The 17310-nt window shown below is 37.4% G+C and overlaps 1 non-coding gene across 1 annotated transcript; it reads left to right on the forward strand.

The window, feature by feature from the left end:
• The first annotated feature begins 329 nt into the window (after positions 1 to 329).
• On the forward strand, positions 330 to 436 carry LOC141593627 (small nucleolar RNA R71). Its single transcript, XR_012521702.1, has one exon. It is a non-coding gene; the product is annotated as a small nucleolar RNA R71 (small nucleolar RNA).
• The last annotated feature ends 16874 nt before the right edge of the window (positions 437 to 17310 follow it).

Consider the following 17310-nt stretch of genomic DNA (forward strand, 5'->3'; position numbering starts at 1 on the left):
ATGCTACCATGGCATTAACATGATGCTTTGGTGATTTTGAGGCTTCTTCAAGTTTAGCCATATCCTTCTCAAACTTCAAGTTAATGGTATCAATATGAGCACTAAGTTGAGCACCCAATTGAGTAATAGAGTCCACTTCATGCTTTCCTCCTCTAGTAGCCTTGCGAGGTCTACTATATTGTGAATTATGGATCGCCATTTCCTCAATCTTGTTCCAAGTTTGATTATCGTCAACTTCGGTGAACATACCATTTGATCCCATGTTGAGAATGTTTCTTGAGTCTTCATAAAGACCGTTCCAAAATTGTTGTACCAAGAACCACTCGCTAAGTCCATGATGAGGACATGAGCGACAAATTCCTTTGAACCGCTTCCAAGCTTCATACAAAGATTCTTCATCCCTTTGCTTAAAACCCGTAATTTGAGCTCTTAGCATGTTAGTCTTTTCCGGAGGGTAGAATTTTTTGTAGAAAGCTAGAGCCAACTTCTTCCAAGAGTCAATTCCAAGAGTAGCCTTATCAAGGCTCTTCAACCATTGTTTTGCGGTGCCGATTAGAGAAAAAGGAAATAAGACCCATCTAATTTGGTCTTGAGTCACACCGGTTTGTGAAATCGCATCACAATAGTCACAAAACGTCTCCATGTGAGAGTGAGGGTCTTCACTAGGCATCCCTCCAAATTGGCTTCTTTCGACTAATTGGATAAATGCGGATTTAGCAATGAAATTTCCGGTGAAGTGTTGTGGTGTGGGAATACCATTGGGTAGGTTCTCCTCGGTTGGTACGGAATGTGATGAAAATTTAGCCATTGTGGGTTGATTTTGTGTTGGATTTTGTGTTGGGTTCTCCTCACCTTCTCTTGCAAAACGGTTGATGAACTCAATAGTGTTTGGTTGAATATCTACAACCTCACCAATACCTCTCAAAGTACCTCTAGCAAGTCCTTCTATTGTTTGTCAAAGTCCTTTCAATTTCGTGATCAATGGGTAACAAGTTACCTTGTGATCTTCTAGACATGCAAAATATCAAACAACTTAAAAATAATTAGAACAAACCTTGAGGAGTTTTACTTCCTCAAGGCAAAGAAAGACACAACTAATAACAATCAAAGAAAATCAAATCAAGTTAACACCGTCCCCCGCAACGGCGCCATTTTTGGTCGTACTCACTTGGAGATTTAGTTTTCGGTTACTTGTCGTTAAGAGCACCTAGACCAAAAAAATATTTATAACTTCACAAACAACTCTACTATTAGTAAAGAGGCAAGTAAAGGTCGGATCCCAAGGGACGGGTATTGATGTAGGATTTTCGATTGCAAGTAGCGGTGTCTAGGGGTGTCACGATTTGGGGTTGAGATGAGAAGATCACTAAACTAATTAACAATAAAAGTAAACAAGCAAGATGATTAAAATGAGATGTAAACAATTGATTAAAAGCACTAGGGTGTCATGGGGTCATAGGGGATTCATGGGAATTGATCATACAAACATATTCTCAAATTATAAGCAAGCAATTATTGTTGTGATGGATCGAGTTGGTTTATATCTTACAATCCTAGGAAGGTTTGGGTCCCGGAGCCGAATCGATTAGATTGTACAACACCTACAAGTCGACTTAATCCTCCCTACTCAACTATATGCATGGTCTAATGAGACTCGAGTTGGTTTATGTCTTACAAGTCTCATTGAAAAGGTAAGTGATGGGTAAAAAATGCAAGGATTCATAGGCTCGCATTTCATCAAACATAACATGTGCATAAGTTGAGATCACAACAAGCAAGCAAATAAATTATGAAAACATATTAAATTAAGCATGAATCATCCCCCATGTTGGTTTCCCCTAATTACCCATTAACCCTAGTTAAGGAAACTACTCACTCATTATCAAGTTTAACATGTTAACAAGGTTGTCAATCACATTAACAAAGCAAAACATGATGAATAAATGAAAATGATTAACAATAATTAAAAAGGGATTAAGAGGATTATACCTACTGATGATTCCAAAATAAAGCAAAGAATAATAGAAGTACTTGATGATTGATTGGAAGGTTGTCAATCTCCTAATAATAACCCAAATAATCTTCAATTACCCAAAATAAAAGATGAACAAAAGAGAAATTAAGGAAATGAGATTTGTATTAAGACTTGATTAGAAGTTGATTACAAGATTAAGAAGAGATTAGAATGATATAAACTACACTAAGGATTGATAAGAAGAACATGATTATCTAATTAGACTAATGGGGTATTTATAGTGGGGATTAGGTACACAAATTAGGGTTTACTAAGGGCTTAAATGACGATTAAGTCCTTGAGGAATCGCTCCTCTCAGAAAAGATGCGAGTCTCCTTTTTGCCGGTCTTTCATAAATATGCGCATCTTTCATGGAGGGAAGAAAATGTCGTGTGGGCCTGTAAGAGAATCCGGGCGTCCAAGGTGTCGGGACAGGCGGATTTCTGTGTCTCTGGACGGGCGGATTGATAGCTGGACGAGTGGATTGTGGCATGGTTGGACGGGCATCTTGATGGCAAAGACGCTCGGATTCCTCACGTCTTGGACGGGCGTCTTGCCTAGTTGGACTGGCGGATTTCGTCACAGCTTTCTTTTCTTCTTTTCTTCTTCCAATAATCCTCCGGGATTTAGTCGGGGATGCAAGGATTTCTTCATCATTGCCCATCTATTATAATATGTACAAAGGCCTTCTAGTCTTGTCTTCTCTTTGATGCTTGGTCATTAGATTCGATCAATTTAGCTCTATTTTGCCATGAAAATGCAAGGTTTGCACTCCTCTCCTACCAAGGAAACAAAACCTCAAAGAATATGCAAAACAAAGGACTAAAGATAGTAAATGACCCAAATATGCACTAAAAAGCATAGGAATGAGGCTAATTCGGGGACTAAATATGCTCAAATAATGGTCACATCACTTGCAAATCCGACAACGAATATTACTAACATAATAGTAATTATTCCGAGTCATGCAAATCATACTTGCAAATCATTAATCACAAAAAACGGTTTTAAACAACCTTTTTTTTAACAACCAGGAGACGCCCCTTGGGTCGTCATCTGACTCGCGCCCAAGAGGTCGTCTGTTTTCATATTTTAAAACCTGGACAGGCCTTGTTCCCTCGCCAATAGGCTCGCACCTTAATGGGGCTGCCTGACACTATTCTGTTTCACTTTTAGCACTTGTCTAGGACGAGCCCGATTACGGTTAATCCGAATACGTGACGGATCAGATTGACGAGTTTGCATTTTATACTTTATCCTTTAAACACACTTTTTCAAACAAATGGATCGTGTTAAGCATCATAATCCGAATTTGGTAAATGGATGTTTAATTTCTGTTTCACATGCAAATCAATCTAAATCCAACTTTGACATCAATTTAATGCTATGTGGATAAACAAACTGACTTAGCAAACTTTCAGATGTTAGGTTAAACTTTTGGATGCGCATTCATGCATTTAAACCGTTTTATCAACTTTTGCACTTAAACAACCACGATCGATCAGTAGAGGCCGCTAACGCGGGCGGGATTGGGTGTCCGATTAAAGGGCTTCCCAATACGTACCCTCACCCCTTACTCAGAACCTTTGGATAGTGGATGGCCTTATCCAGGGCGCACGAGAGTCATTTTAGGCATAGAATGCTAAAAGGGGGACGATTCCTTATCTTTAGTACCTATGTCAAACACCGCTTTTTGCATTGATTAACCAAGGTATAAAGTGGATTCAAACGGGTTCCAAGCATCCCAAAAATGCTTGGTGGCGAGTCCGAACATCTCAAACATCGTTTCGAGACCTTTGCCGAGACGAAACTGACCGATCTAAAGTAATCCGGTCAAAAGCATTTCTACGCCTCCAAACGTGGCTTTCCGACCGCTATACGTCCACAGATTGGCTTGCCGTGTTGGTGGCCTACGTCCACGGATCGGCGGCAGCCCATGTACGCGTAACGCGTGGCCCATGTCCACAATTTGGCGACTCTGCTGGGGAGAACTAGGACACTTGTGTCTTTGTGATCCTTAGAGGTGAAACTCGAATGAGGTCATGGTTAAAGTGCATTAATTGATATTACGGTCATAGTCGGGTTCCTTGTCCGGGCCCACAACCTAACCCTTTTCGACCAATTGGCTCGTCCCGTCGGCGTGAGTTTTCTCATCCCCACGTTTCGAATCCCGATTGAGTCAAGCATACCATTGACGTTACACATTTCTGTTTCGTCAAAGAGCTTTCATCACCTTCGAGCACGAGGCTAGGGCACCCTTCTTACACATTTTGTTTGGATTGGTAATTTGGTATCCCTCTCGAAAATCAGGGTTTGATTGCTTGGTGTGTAACCCACCCTTTAAGCCAAAATCCGTGTCAGCATTATGCATAATATAATGTAACTGCGAGTGCTTATGTGTTATGTGATCATAAGTCCTTCCATGTCATTTCAAACCTTTCAAAACATACTTTTGCGCCGTTATAATGGCCGTTTCAAACCTCAGTCTTTCACCGACCGTTGCAAACCCTTTTTATGTCATCGTAATGACGACTTTCAAAACCGGTTCTCTACGACCTTTTCAAAAACACCCTTTCACGCCGTTATAATGGCCATTCCAAACCTCGGTCTTTTGCTGACTATTGCACACCTTTCTAGGCCATCGTAATGACGATTTTCAAACCCGGTTTTCTACAACCATTTCAACACGCCTTTCTAGGCCGTCGTAATGACGATTTTCAAACCCGATTTTCTACAACCATTTCAACACGCCTTTCTAGGCCGTCGTAATGACGATTTTCAAACCCAGTTTTCTACAACCATTTCAACACACCTTTTTAGGCCGTCGTAATGACGATTTTCAAACCCGGTTTTCTACAACCATTTCAAACAGGCCTTTCTAGGCCATCGCAATGACAATTTTCAAACTCGGTTTTTATAACCATTTCAAAATACCCTTTTACGTCGTCATAATGGCCATTTCGAGCCTCGGTCTATCACCGACCGTTGCATTCTCAAAGCGCCCTTTTACGTCGTCGTAATGACGAATTCTACCCTCAACTTTTCGAAATTCGAAATCAATTTTCGATCAAAAACGTTTTTCAAACTGTCGTAATGACGATTTCAACCCTTCCGACTTTCCAAATTTCAAATCTCGTTTTTGAAATAAAATTTGGCTTTCCTAAGCCATCGTAATGACGATTTCAATTCTCACAATTTTTGATTTGCATACCGTCTTTCAAAGGTTAAAACAGTTTTATAACCCGTCGTAATGACGAATTCAATCCTCATAATTTCTAAGATCAAATCTTTGAAAACAAATTTAACCGTTTTCAAATTTCAATTCAAAATCAAATCTTTGAAAACAAATTTAACCGTTTTCAACTTTCAAATTCAAAATCAAATCTTTGAAAACAAATTTAACCGTTTTCAAATTTCAATTCAAACTCAATCTTTGAAAACAAATTTAACCGTTTTCAAATTTCAAATCCAATTTCAAATAATTTGAAAACAAATTTAACCGTTTTCAAATTTTCAACCCATTCAAATCGCTTGAAAACAAACTTAACCGTTTTCAAATTTCAATTCAAAATCAATTATTTGAAAACAAATTTAACAGTTTTCAAATTTCAAATACAATTTCAAATCTTTGAAAACAAATTTAACCGTTTTCAGATTTCAAATCAAAACTCAAATCTTTGAAAACAAACTTAACCGTTTTCAAATTTTCAACCCAATTTTAAATTCTTTGAAAACAAATTTAACCATTTTCATGGCTATTGTGATGACGATTCCAAATTCTTCAATTCTCGATTTTCAAATCCGTGATTCAGAATTTCAAAAACCGTCTTCGGAAACAACACTTTGTTTTTAGAGCCGCCGCAATTTCAACTCAAACCGTCTTTTGAAAACAAACCTAAGACAACCCTTTCAACTGATCGACCTTTTGAAGATCCCTACTCTTCGGAAGCCGTCCATAAAACGACAAATGAATCTTTTTGAAAATTTCTATTTTTCGAAAACTTCAGTCCACCTTTCCGATTCTGCCTCGAGTCGATTAGAGTCCAGTCGATTTCAAGTCAAGTCGTCTAGATAAAGTCGAGTCTCCGTCGAAGTTAGTAGCTACCTTCTGGTCTAGGTCGTGTCGCCTAATTGGCAAGACATCTTCAATGGTGTTAGCAGAGTCAAAACCTCTCGGATATTAAACCCGTCTTTCCCCCACATTATGGGTCAAAGGTCAAGTTTGTGTGCATGTCTCGTCCAACGGCGTCACGCCATCAACGCACATTCAAACTGAGTCATAAGTCGTCTGTCGAGGCATCACTATGCCAAAGTCGGCACTCGAGTCTAAATTCAAGTCATGCACCAAGAGTTCAAACACAAGAGGTCGTTCACGATCTTTAACGAACTCATAACCTAGTCACACCATCGCGTCTTCACGATAAAACATCCTTTTGTACATATGTGTCACACTTGCCTTTGTTTGTGCAATACCTTGCCAAGACAAGTTATAACGCCTATCATTATGTCAATTAGGAATCCCTTGGGTGCCATCAATCGCCAACCAGGAACTCAAGAAGCCGATCAATCTGCATCCGCCATGATTTCTGCTGAAACCAACAACATTGTCCTTCGACTCCTAGCTACCGTGGAAAACTTGAGTACTCGTCTCTCCCAAGTTTAGGACAAACTAGCAACCGGGAATTTTCCCTCTTCTGAAATTGAGGAAAGGGTTAAGCTCTTTGAAAGCCGACTACATGCCAACAACAAAACCAACCCTAGTTGGAGGGCTACCAAAACCACTGAAGCCAATTCCTTAGGTGCTCCACCAAATAAAACCAGACGACCTCATAGGTCCTTCCCTGATTTGAGTATGCCTTATGTCATAGCCTTGGAAGGCTGATCTCGAAAGGAAAGCTCAAACCGATTGGTCCAACTCCAGACCATCTACTAAACAAGCGAGGGCGTAGATGGGATGAAAAACTGTTTTGTCAATATCACCAAGGTCGCGGACATGACACTGAAATGTGTCTCCCCCTAAAAGGCGCCATTCTTGATATGATTAAAAAGGGCGAGTTACCACAACCTCCCTCAACAAACGACAAAAACAACCCTCCAGAAAACCCTATTGGACACAGTCAGGAATCTTCCATAGACTACTCTCATCTCATCTCTCCTGACGATGAGAAAATTCATGCAATTGACGAAGATGGCATACAAAGCGCTATAATGATGCTCTCCGTATCCATCAACAACATATTCTCAAAGCTGCAAGTTGCTATCGATGACTTGAACACCCGGATAGCTAATTTGGAGAAAAGGGTTGGGTAATACCAAAAATGAACCTAACCATCAAGGAGAAGACCAACCCTCCATTCACCAACCAACAGTTGTTGAAAATGAGGAGTCATCCGATGGTTCCCACATCCACGAACCCACCAACAAAGAACATGAAATCACTTCACCAAAATCCCTTTCAAAATATCAAGCAACATCCCAAAAACTTCTCATTGACAACGACCAAATCCTGTTTCCGTCCAGGATTGACAAAAACAAAAACAAAATTCACAAAAACATCCCAAAACACACCAATGTGGGAACCATTGGAAAACATCGAAGGGTATTCACAGATCTGGGAATAACATATGGCACCGCTCTGGAGATACTCGCTTCAGAAGGAATGCTGCAACCCGTTGGTCCGACTCCGGATGAACCTGAACACCAAAGAACCCGTTTTTGGAACGGTAATGGTTATTGCCAATACCGTCAAGGCAAATATCATGACACCGAAGCCTGCTTCAAACTCAAGCATGCCATTCAATATATGATTGAAGCTGGCAAAATCATAATCGCACCTCTCAGTCATGACAATCCTCTTAAATGTCCCTAGCCAAACAGCAAGGTTGAACGTTCACAAAGGACATTCACCAACCTCAACACAACCTATGCCGCGGCTCTTCAAAAGCTTGTGACTGAAGGGAAGCTACAACCAATCGGGCCCACTCCAGACCCGTCTGAAAGCAGGAAAACTCATTTCTGGGACGGCAATGCCTATTGCCAATATCATCAAGGAAAAGGTCATGACACTGAAACATGCTTCAAACTGAAACATGTTATTCAAAATATGATCGACAACCATGAACTGATAGCTTCATCCTTAGGCCAACCAAGCGATAAAAACAACCCTAATGAACATCTCATTCTGCAAAGAGATGAAAGCCTCATAGACTATTGTCCTCCTATCATTCCCAACAACGAGAGTGAAGTGCTCAAGTGGGTCAATGCTCAAGACCAGACATTCAAGCCGCTGGATCCTGCGAAGGAGACCTTCAAGGAGAAAGATGATGATTAGGAGTCCGTATCTACGATTGAGTCCGAGTCCGAGTCCGAGTCTTAGGCTTTCTCATATCTATCCTAGTGTCTATCCTTTTATTCCTAAGTGACAAACTGGGGGCTATCCCCATGAGTCACATGTATTCATCGAGTCTCTGCTAACATCTTATTTATCTAAATAAAAGTACAATTTCCAACTATCATATATTCTCCCCTTTACCATTTCCCGTTGACAACAAGAATTGATTTGAGAATTGATTGAAAGCATACGACATGTTCCAATTCAACGTGAGTATACTCGAGTGACGTTCCGTACCGAGTAAGCAGAGGACTCAAAACTCCGTGTCTATTTTCTTTACCTATTCCATGTCTGGCAATAGAAACCTTTCACTAGCACCCAATTTAGAACGAGGTTTTATCAAAGGAATTCTACGACGAACCCAGATAACAAACCAGAACATCTCCATGTTCATGATCAATGACGAAAGGCAAGCCCATTCCCTACAAAAAACATCCCATCACCAAGTATCAACCTCTCACCAACGGATACATCCCCGTCTGCACCTTTACCTTCCTCGAACGAAGGACGGCAAAGAACCAGTAATTCAAAAACAAAAACCAATAGGCCAAAAGCCATTCGCCTAAAGCCAAAGCAAAACCAAAGCAAAACCCATAGCTAGGAGCTATCAGTCGAAGGCCAAGACCCGAGCCAAAATCAAAACAAAACAAGATTGAAATCCTTTTCTCAAAAAGGCCAAAATCCAAAGAAAGCATCCAACACACAAAATCCTAGACAAGTGAATCCAAAACACCAAGTCCAGGACCAACAAGTCCAAAGCCCAGGACCCATGAGTCCAACACACAAAATCCTGGACCAATGAGTCCAAAACACCAAGTCCTGGACAAACAAGTCCAAAGCCCAGGACCAATAAATCCAAAACACCAAGTCCAGGACCAATAAGTCCAAAGCCCAGGACCAATAAGTCCAAAATACCAAGTCTAGGACCAACAAGTCCAAAGCCCAGGACCAATAAGTCCAAAATGACCCTAATTAGAGTCAAAACCGACACCGGGCCAAAACCCGACTCGAAATTCAAATCCCGACTCACACGGGTCAAACCCGAGTCAAGCACACAAATTACCTACCCCAAGTAACACCCAAAATCATCTTATTAGGTGCCCATATTGTTACACGACATCTTATTAGATTACCACAAATCAAACCAACCAAATAATAGATAAAGCAAAGGCCACGTCAAAATTAAAAGGGACAGTACACCCCTCTCAATCACTAGGTAGCTCGCGCCTCTTTGGGCTGTCTGCTTAGCCTCTAAACAAACTCAATGGTCGGAATTTTCTTTTTGGTTACTTGTCGTTAGGAGCACCTAGACCAAAACAATATTTATAACTTCACCAATAACTCTACTATTAGTAAAGAGGCAAGTAAAGGTCGGATCCCAAGGGACGGGTATTGATGTAGGATTTTCGATTGCAAGTAGCGGTGTCTAGGGGTGTCACGATTTGGGGTTGAGATGAGAAGATCACTAAACTAATTAACAATAAAAGTAAACAAGCAAGATGATTAAAAAGGGATGTAAACAATTGATTAAAAGCACTAGGGTGTCATGGGGTCATAGAGGATTCATGGGAATTGATCATACAAACATATTCTCAAATTATAAGCAAGCAATTATTGTTGTGATGGATCGAGTTGGTTTATATCTTACAATCCTAGGAAGGTTTGGGTCCCGGAGCCGAATCGATTAGATTGTACAACACCTACAAGTCGACTTAATCCTCCCTACTCAACTATATGCATGGTCTAATGAGACTCGAGTTGGTTTATGTCTTACAAGTCTCATTGAAAAGGTAGGTGATGGGTAAAAAATGTAAGGATTCATAGGCTCGCATTTCATCAAACATAACGTGTGCATAAGTTGAGATCACAACAAGCAAGCAAATAAACTATGAAAACATATTAATTTAAGCATGAATCATCCCCCATATTGGTTTCCCCTAATTACCCATTAACCCTAGTTAAGGAAACTACTCACTCATTATCAAGTTTGACATGTTAACAAGGTTGTCAATCACATTAACAAAGCAAAACATGATGAATAAATGAAGATGATTAACAATAATTAAAAAGGGATTAAGAGGATTATACCTACTAATGATTCCAAAATAAAGCAAAGAATAATAGAAGTACTTGATGATTGATTGGAAGGTTGTCAATCTCCCAATAATAACCCAAATAATCTTCAATTACCCAAAATAAAAGATGAACAAAAGAGAGATTAAGGAAATGAGATTTGTATTAAGACTTGATTAAAAGTTGATTACAAGATTAAGAAGAGATTAGAATGATATAAACTACCCTAGAGATTGATAAGAAGAACATGATTATCTAATTAGACTAATGGGGTATTTATAGTGGGGATTAGGTACACAAATTAGGGTTTACTAAGGGCTTAAATGACGATTAAGTCCTTGAGGAATCGCTCCTCTCAAAAGAGATGAAGGTCTCCTTTTTGCCGGTCTTTCATAAATATGCGCATCTTTCATGGAGGGAAGAAAAGGGTCGTGTGGGACTGTAAGGGAATCCGAGCGTCCAAGGTGTCGGGACGGGCGGATTTCCTGGTGGCTGGACGGGCGGATTGTTGGGCAGGACGAGCGGATTGTGGCGTTGCTGGACGGGCGTCCTTTCTGCAAAGACGCTCGGATTCCCCTCGTCTTGGACGGGCGTCTTCTTGGTTGGACGGGCGGATTGTGTCACAGCTCCCTTTTCTTCTTTTCTTCTTCCAATAATCCTCCGGGATTTAGTCGGCGATGCAAGGATTTCTTCATCATTGCCCATCTACTATAATATGTACAAAGGCCTTCTAGTCTTGTCTTCTCTTTGATGCTTGGTCATTAGATTCGATCATTTTAGTTCCATTTTGCCATGAAAATGCAAGGTTTAAACTCCTCTCCTACCAAGGAAACAAAACCTCAAAGAATATGCAAAACAAAGGACTAAAGATAGTAAATGACCCAATTATGCACTAAAAAGCATAGGAACGAGGCTAATTCGGGGACTAAATGTGCTCAAATAATGGTCACATCAAATATCCCCAAACCGAACCTTTGCTCGTCCCGAGTAAAGAGGTTACTAAACTAGGACCGTTATTTAAACTAGCCTAATAGCATAGCCGATATGAGACAATTAGGGGGTCTCACTCCGCCCCTTCAACTCACAACAAGACAACCATGAGGTAGGATGCCTTCTTACAAGGCAAGGTGGATCTTGCCAAAATGGCGACACATCCAATCATTAAAGTACACAAAATCAAGTAAAGGATGCATCTACAAAAGAATAGCCACTTTCCTCATCTAAGTGGCGGAAATTATCTACAAGGGAAGCAATTCAAGGGTACACACTCCTTCATAGATGCAATTTCTTCAAACTACTAAGCCTAGAAGGATAACAATAAATCACCTCCAAATTGTGTCAAGCTAGGGTACCTTTGTCCTCAATCGTTAAATGCTTTTGTCAAGAATAGACTCCCTATGGTGTTAGAAACACTGGAGGATCGCGGAATTCCCCTTCTTGCCTAGACAAGAAGAAGGGTCGTCCCCTCTCTACCATGCACAAAAATGGATACGATGGATAAAGGGATCGATAGTATTTGAGTTTCGTTTGGGAGTTTGCTTTGTTGTTGTTTTTGTTGAAATATGTGTCCTCCGACAATAATGCGATCACAACTGTCGATCATAATGATCACATGTTTAAATCTCATTTTAAGAATACACGTGGGATGTAATATTTTACAGTCAACTGGTCCACACATATCGGTAATGATTGGCTGACTAGAGTTTGACATTGCTGTCGTGCGACGGTGGTGATCAGTTGATCCCCTTAGGTCATACCTATAGGGAAATACTCTTAATTGATTATTTAATTAATCGTATACCGATACGAGTTAATTAAATTGCTTAAAATTGACGGATGATTTTTCTCTATTTTCATTCTTTTCAACTAATAATTTTCTAGAGTAAGAAAATGTTTACTCTCTACAATTTATGATAATTCTAGAGAAATAAAACTCACAAATACACTACCTCTTGAACCGAAATTTCAAGAGCCAAATTAATATTTTGTGTCAATTTTTAAGTAGACTAATCTCAATACTAGATCATATTATTTTAGTCTTTAAGATGTATTCCTTGGGTATATGCTTTTGGGAGGGAATCTATACTTGAATCCTTGTTCTTTCATTTGGAGAGCTCAAGAACAAGTGAGTAGGAGAACTCACTTGTGCCCATAAAAACCGAAATACCAATGTAAGATGAAGATTTCTTCTTTAAATTGTTTATAGTTTGCATGCATAAGATCACCAATTAATTTTATGATTAAATTAACATAAAACATATATGAATATGTTGAGTATATAGATCTACTTTTCCTTCAATCGGTATCTAGAGCCATGGTTGTTTGCATGCAAATCGGTTAAAAGTTTTTCCGAGTTATAAGAATAATATATAAAACTTGGATATTTTGTGTTATTATTATATATCACGAAATTAATTTATGCATGTTAAATTTCTGGTCCTAAAATGTTTTTAGGATATTTTGGTTAATTTATGGATTTTTATTGTTCATATTATACAATAATGACATTAAAAATATGATTTTATGAATAAAATGTCATTTTCGGACTAAAAATAGCTATACTTCGAATTTTCCAGTGATTTTTGGATATGTTGTCACATATATTATTTTGAGATGACCTGTAAATTTTCATAATTTTTGGACTTCTTATGCTCGAAAAATGGATTTTTCATTATTAAAATCGATTTTAGGTGAAAAATAGGTTAATATGAGATAAATTTCGAATCTGGTCATAGAAATTTAGTATGTTGTCACATGCAATTTTACAAGATGTGTGTAAAATAATAGGCTATAGTGAAGTCTTTTTGCATGATTTATTGATTTTTGAAGAAAAATAGCATGAATAGTGACTTTATTAGTGAAATATTAATAAAACATACTCTATGACTAAAGAAAAACATCATATGTTGCATTTTATTATCTTTTTCATATCTAAAATTGAAAAGTTGATGAACATAATTTTTCTCATGTTTTTATGATTATTTTGTTAAAACCGATAAACCGCAACATTGTTTTTCCGGATAAATTTCGAAATTTTTAACCTAAGTTTTTGGACATTATGAGTGTCATGGTATTTTTCCAGAATGTTCATGAGTTTAAATTTCAAATTTCAAATTTATTTGAAATTTTGTGATTTATTTGAAGTTTATAGCTTATTTTTGTATTTTTAGTCCATTAATAAACAAATTTTAGTAATATGAGTTAATTATGGTCAAAGAATTAGTGAAGACTAAATTTTGAGTCCTAAGAGGTTAGGGTAATTAACTTATGCATAAATATGAATTTATGTAATTTTTGTGATTATAAAATGTTGAAATCACGCAAATCCGTAAAAACCGAGTAATATACGATATTGGCTATTTAAAGGCGATTTAGCATAAAATTGGGCATGTTCATACATATTATAATGCTACATTTTATTTATGATTGTCATAATTTTATTTTATGTAATTTTTGAATTATGTAATTTTACTTAGTATGACCTTAGTTTTTAAATTGGTATTACCCGAAATGTATGGGAATATCGATTCGGTTGTAATTTATTGTGATCTCGTATCACCGTTTTGTAATTTAATAGATTTATTTTATTTTAATTACAAATGTATAATAGGATATTATGTAATTTATTATGTAATTTATTTATTCCGGAGTTCCATAAAGACGGATTTCTTCAAGAAGGCGATACATAAAGACGGTGTTACCTCGAGATGCGTGCCACAACCGAAGTTCAAGGGACCAATGGAGTTGGTTTCCGAATTTGTAATAGTTAATTAGATTTTCTATTTTAGGAAGGCCATACTAGGATTTATTTATTTTTATGTTTGCATTTTATTTATATGTCGCATGCATCGCTAAATCGCCATAACTAAAACATGCATCATCTTTTAATCGAGTATATCGACCGTGTCAAATATAATTATCGTAGTTCACCGCTTTAGTTCACTTAAAACGTGATAGATAATAAATTGACATGACCTCTCGCTAAAACAATTAATTGAGACATAGCCTTACCAAAGAGTAGAAACCATGAAAACCTATTTCGTGAGGGAGTGCACTCGGCCACACCGGGGTACAAACCTTGTTACGTAGGGGAAATGGGTGATAAATGTCTATCCACCGAATTCATGTTGATAAGGGATGTATCGGCCACACCGTGCCCAAGTTAATGTGGGTTTGGATCATGGACACATTTATTCGAAATTTGGATTGAACTCAACAAAAGTTTTTGATAAGGGATGTATCGGCCACACCGTGCCCTTGTCGGATGTGTTTTGGGCTAAAGATAAATGTTAATGTAATTTTATCGACCAAGAGTTCTAAAAGTAGAATCGATTAAAGAGTTAATCCACCGAGTTATATTGATAAGGGATGTATCGGCCACACCGTGCCCAAATTAATATGAATTTGGATCTTGGAATCATTTATCATAGTTGGGTAGAGGTCACTATGTAAATGCTATACTTGTTTACAAGTATTATTATAACGATGAATGTGTTAGTTTTCCACTGTTCCGTTATTATATTGTTCTATTTCTTTACCACAATTCATATACGATATCATTTCGATTTTTATTCAAATCTCCATTAAACATCGTAACTAAAGACAAATATGAATTTGCTTCTAAAACCTCAGATGAACCATTGCTAAGGATCTCTTGTAAAGAGTATAGATTAAAGTTATTCATTATCAAACAGGTTTTTGATTCTTGACTAACACATCTACTTACAATGGATTATTTTTCATATACTTAATTAAATTAAGTATCTTGAAGCGATAAATTGTTTTGGTAATTAGATTTGTCAGAATTCGTAATTGACCAAAATAACGCAACCACTTCAATGAAAGTTTTAAACTAAACGAACAAATGAAGAGCAATCTTCATGAATTCAAATTTTGCTTCTCAAAGCAAAGACTCATTGAATTGAGTGGGAGCATTCTCTTAAACCGTTAAGATGAGGACGAGGTTCAAGAAGTAAAGATTATAATGGAATTGATACAAGGTAATGTTAAAAGTAAAGTTATTGAGAATGACGATACTAAACCTATCAATCCCGATCGATAAAGTTTCCATTGTCTTAAATGTTGGACACTAGAAAGGAAACTACCCCAAATTATTGAAGAATCAACAAGTTAGTTGTGGGACATCTAATGGGACCTTCTTCTTTAAATGTTTATTTGATTAAACATAATTTTTTGCTAGTACTACTTCGTCAATATTAGAAACCGGTGGTGGTTTTCATCATTATGTTTGATACATAGGATGATTTGAACATGACGACTAGCAACAATAATGTCGAGAGATAGAGTAATTGTGTACTCAATCTAGTTTTTGGATTTAAAGTTGTACTTAATTGTGACTATTAAGTACATAAACTAAATAAGAATACAAACTTGTTAAGATACAAAAGAGGTTTCACTTTTGTGACCCTATATACCACGATTTGATGTATGGCTAGCCCATTATCAAGGTGATAATATTCTAAACCAAACTAGAATGATATATCATGAAGATGATGCAAGACTCAAATTGGTAACTCAAGATTAAACCTTAAATTCTGGAATGATGAACGCAAAGAGTTATCGAGTACTCTTGAAGCCATTAGATTGTTAATGGTTTATGCGTATCTTGTATTCAAAGCAAGATATCTCGTGCCTTTTGGTTGAAAAGGAGATCGAGGTTGTAAATCATTGATCCAAAATAGGTTGATCATTTTCTTTTACCAACTATTTAGGTTGACACTAATGTGTTCACTTAATAAGGTAAATAGAGAAATCCTTGAAGAAGTTCAAAAGTTCAAAGAAGCACGATTTAGTCGTGATGGGATTATCAAAGTGAAGACTTTGATATAAGCCAAAGGAAATGTGATATAGTATCACAAGTTAATCTCTCTTAGCACGCATTATGGAATAATGTGTGATTGGATAAGAATTCAAATGCTATTCGATATGGTTTGAACTTCGGTCAAGTTACTTTAAGTCACTTGATCCTTTTGGGGATTGGTATCATTTTGTCTAAATTATTTTTCCACTAAAATCTAAAACGAATCATATGAGATATGAAATGGTAGGTTACCATGTTTGTAAGTTTTCAAAAGAAACAAATGCTCATTTTTCCTTATTATAATCACGAGTACACCGGGTTTGTGGCTCGTGAAGCTGTCTTTCTAAAATACAAGTTTATTTCTAGAAGACAGAGTGGGAGAAAATTATTCAAGAGCCACAAAGAATGTTATGTCGCAAGAAACTGGTCTTTCTTGGCTACATGAAACGTTTTGTGTAAGACGTTGTTTCTTCAAAACCTAAGAGGTTAAATTCGTCACTTGTTAAAATTGATGAATTCATGCTACTTTTAAGAAAGTAAAGAGCTTATAACTTACAAAGAAATCGTTTGATTCAAGTTGATTACTTCTAGAAAGTAATGAACATATGACTTACATGAGAGTGTTTAAAGTCACAACTCAATACAAGGCTTAGAGCCATGAAAATCCGAAATAAAAAGGCTTGATTAGTGACAAAGGGTTTTTGCACTAATAAAGAGAGATTGATTGGTGGCAAAGTGTTTTGCACTAGTTGAAATGCTTAAGTCTATTTGGATCTTCTTAGGGATTGTGTTTCATTATTATGAAATACATAGCAAGTGAAATCTAAAACCCACTTCTTCAATTTGAAAGAATGTATTCAATACATGTCTTGAGTTTTGTAGATTCTTGCAATCCTAGGATAATGTGAAACTTAAGAGGGAATCTTAAGTAGGACATCAATGAGTTGGAATCAATGATTTGATCATGTTATAAAACGTTTCTCGATAAGTCGAGAAGTTGTGTTTATACAT

This window comes from Silene latifolia, chromosome 7, assembly GCF_048544455.1.
Source record: "Silene latifolia isolate original U9 population chromosome 7, ASM4854445v1, whole genome shotgun sequence".
Taxonomy (NCBI): Eukaryota; Viridiplantae; Streptophyta; class Magnoliopsida; order Caryophyllales; family Caryophyllaceae; genus Silene; species Silene latifolia.